The sequence below is a fragment of the Lotus japonicus genome, chromosome 3 (assembly GCF_012489685.1).
Source record: "Lotus japonicus ecotype B-129 chromosome 3, LjGifu_v1.2".
Classification (NCBI taxonomy): Eukaryota; Viridiplantae; Streptophyta; class Magnoliopsida; order Fabales; family Fabaceae; genus Lotus; species Lotus japonicus.
In genome coordinates, this window is record NC_080043.1 from 48,391,018 (window position 1) to 48,402,051 (window position 11,034).

At 40.8% G+C, this 11,034-nt stretch overlaps 1 pseudogene; it reads left to right on the top strand.

Moving 5' to 3' along the window:
* The first annotated feature begins 535 nt into the window (after window positions 1-535).
* On the top strand, window positions 536-5,422 carry LOC130744252 (GTP-binding nuclear protein Ran1B-like; annotated as a pseudogene).
* Window positions 5,423-11,034: the final 5,612 nt, after the last annotated feature.

The following is an 11,034-nucleotide window of genomic DNA, read 5'->3' on the forward strand; positions in this document are numbered from 1 at the left end:
TATGGGAGGTTAGAGTCTTTTGAGTTGGTTGTTACTGTAATAGCTCTGATTCGTTTTGCTTTTGGGACAGGGTAGGTTCCCGACGCATGACTTTTGTGTGGTTCTCTTACTGAGGGATCACAGTGAGTCAGTCGGACCATAGGGGTCTTTGCTTAGGCCATTTTGAGGCCGACTTTCTCTTGGATAGTGGTATATTTGATGTTTTTGCGTACAGTTCTGGTTTGTATATATTCGCCTACGGGCATGCTACCTTGGAGTCACTGCGTGTGCGCGTGACGGGAGAGTGCAGCTGAGGCTGTACATTTGTATATGTTTGTTTATCGGTTAGTTAGTTGTTGGGTTATGTCTTTACTTTCTATTGCTTTGATTTAAAGGAAAGAAAACGAAAAAAAATTACCTGTTTTCCGCGTAAAGATTATTTTTGGTTACTAAAGTGACACCTGGAAATCGGGGTGTTACAAGAGACACGGTGCCCGGCAGTGAGACTGGCGCTCTCCATAGCGTCTTTAATGCGAAATTTAATGGCCTTCATTTCATGGAGAGGAATTTCAACATTCAAATTCCTCATGAGGTCGCTCATCAAGGGGTCCAGGGTGCAGTGACCCTGGCTGTAAACCAAGCTCTCGCCGTTGCTAGCTGCGCCGCCGGTCTCCTCCCACACTTGAAGGGTATTGAGACTGACAAAACGCGCGCCCAATTGAAGCTTGAAGAGGCAAAGGCAGCTTACTCTCGCCTGAAAGCTGATGTTGAGACCGCCGCCAAGCGTGCTGACATCGCCAAGAAACAATCTGTTGACACCCTGAAGGGCGTTCGCAAGCAGCTGCAGGAAGTTCAGGAGGAGCTGCAAGGTCAAGCGCTGAAGGCAGACTTGAAGCTGTAGAGAAAAGGATTCGGGAGCTTGAAGCTAGCTTGAAAGAATCTGACGAAACCCTTTTGGAAAAGAGCTCTCGCCAGTATATTCTCGGATTTCTGGATGCCAAGGCGCAACTTCAAATTCTCTGCCCTAAGCTCGACTGCTCGCAGTTTGGTTTCATGAAGAAGATTGTGGATGGCCAGGTTGTTGGTCCCGCCGATCCTGACGTTAGCAGCCTCCCCTTTATGTAAGAGTCAGTTGACGAGGAAGGAGAAGAAATTGAGGGCGTGGGAATGAAGAAGGATGCCGCCAATGCGGATGGAAATGGCGAGGCTAACGCGGAGAAGCAAGCGAAGAATGATCAAGTTTAGCTTCGTATTCTTTATGTTTGTAATGGGCCTCTCCCTCTTTGTTGTTTGAACAATGGGCATCGCCCCCCTCTCTTTCTTTTTTTCTTTTTATATTTGAAGTGTTTCTGTTATGACTTTTGCTATGTCGGGCCCCGCCCTTTATTTTAATGAAAATGAATGTTTTGATAATTATGTACAACTTTTGACATTTATACTGAGGCTTGGCTCGCCATATGGCGAGGCTTCTTAGTGCTCGGTATATTAACCAAGGCTTAGGCACATTTTACTGGCCTTAGTCGTTTTACGGACGGGGCTTAGATTCTAGTGGCCACTAAGATTGCCAAGGCTATGTGTGCTAAGTGACGACGCTTTCTGATTGTGAAAGTTTTTAGTCATGTTGGGTCATGCCATAGAATAAAATTAGTAAGGAAGGTTTATGAGTTAGATCTTGTCAATTGCGACAAACATCAAACTGTAAAACAATTTTCTCATTACTTTAAATAAAACTAGGATCTATAGATCCTTACATGGGAGTTTCTTCCCTTCATTTACATAGGTCTCCTCTGTAAGATCAAGTTTTGATCTAGTAGTACAACTCTATGTTTTGATGATTACAAGTTAACTATTAAGTATGAACAATCATGGTACTCTAACGTTGTTTTTTGAGTGTTCAAGTGACAGGCCAAGACTCTGGACCTATCTCACAAAGATCAGAAGCACAATGCTCAAAGAGTAACCTCTGCAACGCTTTCGCACGTACTATGTTCAATCTGAACAGTAGATCAAGCTTCAGAAGATCTGAAGATTACAAAGCTCTGATATGGATTCAGCTCACTAGACGCTCTGAAGAATCAGACGCTCTGAAGGATCAGACGCTCTGAAGGATAAAAAGCTCTGAAGCATCAAAAGCTGAGTAGTGAAGACTCTAAAGTCCAAGAGTAAGCTGGCTCTAAAGACCAAGTACTTCTCCTCTGAGTCCAGAAGCAGAAGGTACAAAGGTCAGAGGATCAAAGCTTCCCTCTGACTCTTATCATCAAGCTTCACAAGTTCCAATATGAAGCATCCTCTGATCAGAAGTCAACAAGGTTGAAGGTCATGTCGCTATCCAAAGTACAAAAGCAATTGTACCATTCCTGACGACCTTACCTAACTGATTCAGCCATAGCAGAACTTGGAAATACCAGATCTGCCCTCCAACGGTAGCATCTCCATGCAACGTTCAAACCCTAATCCTTGGAGTATATAAAGAGGCTGAAGATTGAAAGATGCGGTCTAAGAAACTTACTCACGCGCAAGAAATATTTCAAAATCTTCTTAGCAATCTTTCTTCAAATAGAACTAAGTGTGTTTACTATCAGCTTTTGTAGAAGCACTTATTTGTAAACCCAATACTTTCAAACAGTTGTTTGTTTTACCTTTAGGAGATCAAGGTTGATCGGATCCTAGAGAAGACTAAGAGAGTGAATCTTAGTGTTTGCTAAGTCAGTGTATTGTTAGTCACTTTGCAGGTAGCAAGTGCAGTTGTAACAAAACTCTGATTAGTGGATTGCCTTCATTCTAAGAAGGAAGAAATCACCTTAGCGGGTGGACTGGATTAGCTTGAGGGATTTATCAAGTGAACCAGGATAAAATCATTTGTGTGCTTTCCTTATCTCTTATCTCTATACTCTTATCTTTGGTGTTCAAAGAGATTTATTTAAATCTCAAGTGTGTTGAGTTTTTAGTTGTAAAACGCTATTCAAACCCCCCTTTCTATCGTTTTTCATACCTTCAATTGGTATTAGAGCGCAAGTTCTGATTACCACACCTAACAGTGTTCAGTGATCCGGGCCGGTGTGAAAAACTAAAATGGCTGCCACCATTGAAACGTAAAAAGATGTCTACAGTGCAAAGCCTCCTATGTTTGATGGGCAAAGATTTGAATACTGGAAAGACAGGATTGAAAGCTTCTTTCTGGGCTTTGATGCAGATCTCTGGGATATTATAGTGGATGGCCACGAGCGTCCAGTTGATGTTGATGGCAAGAAGATCTCAAGATCAAAGATGTCTGCAGAACAAAAGAAACTTTACTCACTGCATCATAAGTGCAGAGACTATTCTTCTAAGTGCTATCTCTTACGAAGAATATCAAAAGATCACAGATCGTGAGTATGCTAAGGGTATCTTTGATTCATTCACTACACCAGAAAAGGGCTTTTACAGCGCCCCTTTTACAGCGGTTTAGGTGGCAGCCGCTGTAAAAACACAAACACGGAGCGGATGATGGGCTATTACAGCGGTTTATTAAACTAACCGCTGTAAAAGCATTACCTTTTAACAGCGGTTCTCTTAGAAGGCGCTGCAAACACAAAAACACGGAGCGGTAATAGGCTTTTATAGCGGTTTATATACTCAACCGCTGTAAAAAATAGGTTCCACTATTTACAGCATTTCTTTAATAATTGGTTCAAAAAATGTTCTGTGTGGAATTCGAACCCGGGGCACCACAGAAATTATAATGAGTCCTTTCCACTGGGTTGTTACACGCTTTTTGCCAGTTTATTCGTTTTTAAATATAAGTATTATTTTCCTTATTGATTTTGTAAAATTACATCTGTAACTGCAAAGTGCAAACCGTTGATTACCCTAATTTCAAGCTCGTCATCGTCGGTGACGGCGGCACAGGTTACCTACCTCACCTTTCTCTCTCGATCTTTCTCTCCTTCAAAATGCTGCGATTTAGGGTTTAACTTTTTTGTCCTGAACGTTTGCAGGAAAAACAACCTTCGTCAAGAGGCATCTTACCGGTGAATTTGAGAAGAAATATGAACGTATGTATGATTTGTTCAATTGCGATTAACGATGTGCATCTGTATCTTCGTTCTTGATTAGCTGATTTGTTGTTTTGATTTTGGTTTGGAACAGCGACCATTGGTGTGGAGGTTCACCCTTTGGATTTCTTCACAAACTGTGGAAAGATCCGATTCTACTGCTGGGACACTGCTGGACAAGAGAAGTTTGGGGGTCTCAGAGATTGTTACTAGTTAGTCCTCTTTTCCTACCTATATAGTAGGACAAAACCCTAGTTACTTTGCTCTCTGATTGTGTAATCAAATTCCTGTGTGATCAAATTTCTTGTGTGACTATCAATTGGAAATTGGAAATTTCATGTGTGACTCTGTTGTTTTAATGTTTATTTATGCATGGCTAGCTTGATGGTTTTCAGTTTTCACCTAATGCTGATAAGTGATAGATTAAATTTTTGTTTTTAAATTTAAGCATGGGAATCAAATTTAAAGGGTTCTTCTGTTTGCTTTGTGTTCATCTGTTTATATTTTATATGAAGAAGACCTGAAAGTTGTTTTACATTCTCGCCAACCTCTACGCTGGTGTTAATTGTAGTTTTTGTTCAATTTTTGTTGCTATTCATTGGCTATGAGGCCTAGGTTTTCTTGTTAGAATAGTTTTGCATGTCCATAACCGGGTTTGCAGTTTTTGCTCCCCTACAAAATGCTGAAATGCTGTGTGATTTTGTAGGAGTTCTAACACTCTGCTATAGAGTGGACTTAAGTTTTTGCATTGGAAATGATTGTTTAAGCTTTGACTTATGTGAGGATATTAATCCGATTCATATTTTGATTTAGCATTTGTTCACTTCCTGTTTTTAACATGGAATTTTGTTCTGCAGTATCCATGGGCAATGCGCCATTATAATGTTTGATGTTACTGCCCGACTGACATACAAGAATGTCCCTACTTGGCACCGTGATCTTTGCCGGTTAGTATATATGCAACCTTTTGAACCTGTTTTTTTCTCTAATTATTCTGCACTAAGTTTTTTATACTAACATTAGAGTCACTCTCTTAATTTCTGATTTTCAGGGTCCGCGAGAACATCCCCATTGCTCTTTGTGGCAACAAGGTTGATGTGAAGAACAGATAGGTGAAGGCAAAGCAGGTTACTTTCCACAGGAAGAAGAATCTGCAGTACTATGAGATCTCAGCCAAGAGTAACTATAACTTTGAGAAGCCTTTCCCATATCTTGCCAGGAAACTTGCAGGGTATGTATTAGGTGCCGCGTGTTTTTACTTTTTACATCTGAAAAGCACATTGAACTAAATGTATTTTAATTGATGTTTTACCTACTTGTGTCAATCTTGCAGTGATCCTAACTTGCACTTTGTTGAATCTCCTGCATTGGCTCCACCTGAAGTTCAAATAGCTGCACAACAACAGTAAGATATCTGTCATGAACTTAATTAACTCTATCTCTAACAATTGTATACCAACTTGGCAAAAACATGTAGTGTGTGGGAATTCAATGTTCCGTTTTAAATTTGAAGTTGTCTTATATAAATCATTGTCACAAGGAAAATGAATGTAGGGGTGGTGTATAGAGTGATATAATATTGTTTCATTGTGATCTTGGAGTGTTATTGTGTCCTTGCACTTGTTATTTCTCTCACCAACAACTTGTGATCCCAACGAAAGTAAGAAACTTTGATATGCGTTCGCATTGGATTTTAAAAGCTCTAATTGTAACTTAACTCTATTTTTATGCTGTTTTGTAGTATTTTGAAGATTGTCAGTTCGTTTCCTACAATGAAGAGCAATTGCGTGAAGTTAAAGATGAGTGGGCCGCTTATGTTTTTTACAATTGTTTTTAGTATTTAATCTATTGGATAGTTATCTATGAGATGGTGGTAGATGAAGTTAAGGACGTGGTTGAGATATTATGCACTTTAGAAATTGCTTTGAATTTAGGAAGCTTTTGATATTTAGATATATTGGTTTTGATATGCTGAAGTTCAGAAAATGTTTATTTTGTGGCTGAGTTGATATCCTGTGTTTAGAAAATGTTGATCTTTTGGCTGAACAGGTGTGGTAATAAATTCAACCAAAAAAAAAAAAAACAAATTACAGCGGTTCCGTGGTGGAACCGCTGTAATATATATTATCCAATACAGCGGTTACCGTCTGAAACCGCTGTAAAAGAAGACTCAAGTACAGCGGTTATTTTAGAGAACAGCTGTTGTAGGTATGTATTTACAGCGGTTTTATTAAATCAACCGCTGTAAATACTGAGTCTTTTACAGCGGTTAGAACCGCTGTTAAGGCTTTTACAGCGGCGAGATCTACAGCGGTTCTGGACCGCTGAAAACCGCTGTAAAAGGCCAAAAAAAACCGCTGTAAAAGCCATATTTTGGTGTAGTGATTAAAGATGACCCATGAAGGAAACAAGAAGGTGAAGGAATCAAAGGTGTTGGCCTTAATCAGAAAGTATGTGTAACACCCCGATTTCGGTGGCGTCACTTTAGTAACCAAAAGTAAACTTAATGCGGAAAAACGTGAAATATTTTTTTTTTCGATAATAACTAAGACAAGACTGAATTAAATAAAACCCAAAAGCGAAAAGCAATAGAACTAATATAAAATATATAAACAGCCCCCGCTGTAAGTAACAACCTCGTCACGAGTAACCTCCAGTGACGGAAAGAAAAGTGCAACGCCCGTAGGCAATATATACAAACCAAATGAAAAGGGTGAAGTGCCCGCAACACCATCCCTCAAAACTGAGAATCAGCTGACCCAATGGCCTGAAAATAAGACCTCCTAAGTCCAACCAACTCTCTGTGATTCCCATAAGGAAACCACACAAAAAGCTATAGGCGGATCTACCCTGTCCCCTAAGTAACAAATGAAGCAAGACTGTCAGAGCTAAAAATCTACTCCTACACTAATCCTAACTCGAGGAGCTCATACCAACACTCAAAACTATGTGCTAGCATGATCGTCGTCTGAATCAGAATCCAGAACGACCAAGTCTACCAGCCCTATCCGTCCTCCCCTCGCAACCGCAGTGCGCTCCGATGCTGGACTCACGGGCTTAGGGCCCGAACCCTGATCATCAATGATCGCAACAGAGGGTGCACTAGACCCTGCCGAAGGCACTCCCACTGGAATCTCCTCTGAGGGATCCTCCTCCTCTGAAGATGACGGTGGCGGCGGTGCTCCTCCGAATCCTGGTCCGCAGTGAACGCCCGGTGGCAAGTTGAAGCTGATAGAGCATCGCCTCAACACTCCTGACCTCAAGAGTCCTCCACTGTCCACGTGGTCCTCCATGATGCGCCCCGAATACGTCGCTCGGTGGCTCGCGGGGTCAACCACCCACGACCCGGGGTCGTCCTGATCTATCATCTCGTACCTAATCCCCCCCGAAGGGTGGACCATGGTGAACCAGTCCGCAATATTCATCTGACAAAAGGCGTTGTCCGCCAAAGCACACACAGAAGACGCGAGGGTCAACTCTAAAGAACTATGTAGATAATAAACCCAATAGGTACAAATAATAGATAGCCACTTAGGCTTATAGCTAAAGATGTCATTCCTAGGGTTGCATGTTCCACAATAACATAAACACAATAATAGCAGATAGCATGTTCCAAATAGGTTTAACAATTACCAATCACACTCAACAACTAAATTAGTGTGCATGTTGCATGATATGTATGCAGGTTAACCCAGTCAACCACATGCATTCCGGAAAGGGATGGACATCAAACGGATCAGCCCTAACACCAGCCACGGTGGAGCCATTTCGGCCCGCGTGCCTCTTACTCCAACAGGGGTAGTTAGATCAGCAGTAAACCCGTAGGTCTGCCATTTCGGTCTGCTACAAGAGACGTCTACAAACGCTCTTTCACGGCATTCCGGGTCTTATGACCATTTTGGAAACCGACGAGGTCCAGAGTACGTCCTGTGTTAATACCTCATTAATGTTGCAGGTATGCAAAATGATTAGTCAAACAACGTCTCCGTCCTCACTCGACACGTCGCCACGTGTTCTAGGGAAGTTAAAGTCTCTAAAAGCTTACCCTAAGGTAAAGTCGATTCTGCGACCAAAAGACACACTTCATAACGACACATAGCTGCTCCAACAGCACCACAACAAACGCTGCTCCAACAGCACAATAACAAACGCTGCTCCAACAGCACAACAATAAACGCTGCTCCAACAACACAACAACAAACGCTGCTCCAACAGCACAACAACAAACTCAACACTTGGATCCGACGACACTCCTCGTTTTTCCAAAACTATGATTTGACTTCCAATGCCTTCCTTCGAGGTTGTTATCATTACTTAAAGATTTTGAGGTTATTTAAGGTCTTATGAATTTTCTTTATAAAATAGATTCCTTTTTGTCTTATCGCAAGTCTTATACATTTTCTGGATCTCCCAATCCCAAGTCGCTTCCAGAGGATGTCTCGATCCACTAAACAAAATTAAGGCCCGAACCTCGTTCGTCCAATCAAACTTTCTCAAAACTCTCAAAATAAAATCGGCATGACTTGCCCGCTATTCTCACCATTCAAAATCTCAGATTCCAGTACAGAGCATATTTAAATCATTACAATCAACAACATGTCATATATCAATAAATCGCATCATAAACACTTAGCACTTAGCATATAAAGCATGCACCACACATCCTAGATTACCCACATAGCACATAGCATGTAAGACAATCTCAAAAACATTCAGTAGATGAATCATCTACATTGTCAGCCGAAGCCTCAGAAAACATTTTCCAATCACACACAATTCCAGTGCATAAACAGTAAACAATGTCGAAACATCGACCCTAAGCATTAACTAGAGATTCAGTGAGAAGCCCTCACCTGAAAGTTCTCCAGAATGATCAACTAGTGCTTCCTCGCTCTCAAAGTGTTGGTCCTCGGGGAAATCCTCAAAAGCACCTTTACAATAAAATCACAGAATACTATCAGAATCTATCGGAAACTAAGCTATCGATACTTACTAAGGTTACTCGAAGTAATCTATACCCTAAGGTACGATAAACTAGCGCGAAAGACAAGTTTTCAGAAAAGGAAATTTTCCTCCTCCCCCCTTATAGGGCTCGGCCACTTTGTGCAATTATGGGGCTCGATTTTTCTTCGATCAAACGTGGTTCCTATGCTTTCATAAGCCGTAACTAAGGGTATTCTGACCTCGGAAAAAATTATCGGATCAAAAACTGTCGTAGGGGTATTTTGGTCATGATTTTTAACTTAGGATTTTTCAAAACTGAAATCCCAAAAATAAAATTTTGCAGGGACGTCACCAACGACGTTTATGACAACTAATCCTACTAGCACTAAGCTAAGGCGATAGTTTTTCAGCCTAAAGGTTGAAGCTTTACACCAAAAACTCCAAAAATGGGTATTTTAGGCTCAAATTGATTCCGGCGGAATTTCGGCGACATAACGGAAAATCTAACCCGGCAGAAGTGATCTTGGGCGCATAAGGAAGAGGTTTAGAATCAGAAATGAAAGATTCAGGATACTTTTGCAAAAACCCATAAACTATCCGCTCAGAAAACTCTACAGAAAAGCTATGGAAAAAGCGATCAGAGGTAAGGATTAGCGACTATACCTCGAAGCCTTGAAGTAGCAACTGATTGATCGACGATCAAGCAAACGATGAAGAAAAACTCTTCTTCCTTCTTCCTTGTTCTTGGCCACGGTTTTGGGAGAGAAAATGGAGGAGAATTTGTGTTTTTCTTCCTTTCTTTGCTATATATAAAGGTTGGAAATTCGCGGGAAAATGAAAGTTTCGCGAATCTGATTTTTCCGACTTCATTCTCCATGAATTAATAGATATGTTTTGGCAAAAGAGTTCCAAAACTATAAAGAGGTCTCCTTGTATTTTTGGCAACTAAAGCATAGTCGGTATAAAACTATTTTACCAGATAAGTTGCTTTTTGCATCGAATGTCGGAATGGAAAACTTCCTTCGGAAGAAAGATTGAAATCATCAAGAGAAATGGGTGTACGCGTGTGGAATATTCATTTGAAGCTCTGAATAGAAAAAGTCTTCATTGTCGAGAAATTCTAGGGTTTTGAAATACCAGGGATTCGGTTTCGGCAAACTTCCGATGATTGGAATCGGACGTTCGTAGATCCTAGAGTTTCGCCTCGAAACGATTGTGATATATGGAAAAAGAGAAGTTCTAACATTTCTCTGAAGATTTTTGGAATTAACTGCCATCGTGCCTAAAAGTGAAAATTAGCTATATACTAGGGTTTCTGACCTAGGTTTAAGCGTAAAACGTTCGTGCTATAACTTTTTTCGATCATAATGCAATCCTTGAACTTTTCCTGAACTTTCTCCTTCATAAATATATTTCATTTAATAAACTTTCGTTCAGGTTTCCCTTCACATTACATCAACCCTAATCGTGAATAAGAAGTTTATTCACTTAGCATAAACTTAAAAACTCGGGCCTTACAGTATGAATCCTTACAAATGGAGTCCAGTGAGTCCATTGAGGACATGTTCTCCAGATTTCAGCTACTCATTGCTGGAATTAGACCTCTAAACAAGAGCTACACAACAGCTGATCATGTCATGAGAATTCTGAGAGGCCTTCCTGAAAGTTGGATGCCTCTGATAACTTCTTTGGAGCTCACAAGAAATGTTGATCAGATGAGTCTGGAAGAACTCATAAGCATACTGAAGTGTCATGAACTGAAGCGTTCTGAACATCAGGATCAGAAAAAGAAGTCTCTAGCCTTGAAATCCAAATCTGAAAAGGCTAAAGCTGTCCAAGCAGTAGAAGAAGAATCTGAAGAAGCCTCTGAGAGTCTGATGAGGATGAGCTGACTCTGATCTCCAGAAGGCTTAACCGCATCTGGAAGCACAGGAAGAGCAAGTAAAAAGGCTCTGAAAGTATAAAGGAAAGAATGAATCTTCCTCTGGTCAGAAGAAGTCTTCATCTAAGGAAGTCACATGCTTTGAATGCAAAGAATCAGGGCACTACAAGAGTGATTGTCCCAAGCTGAAAAAGG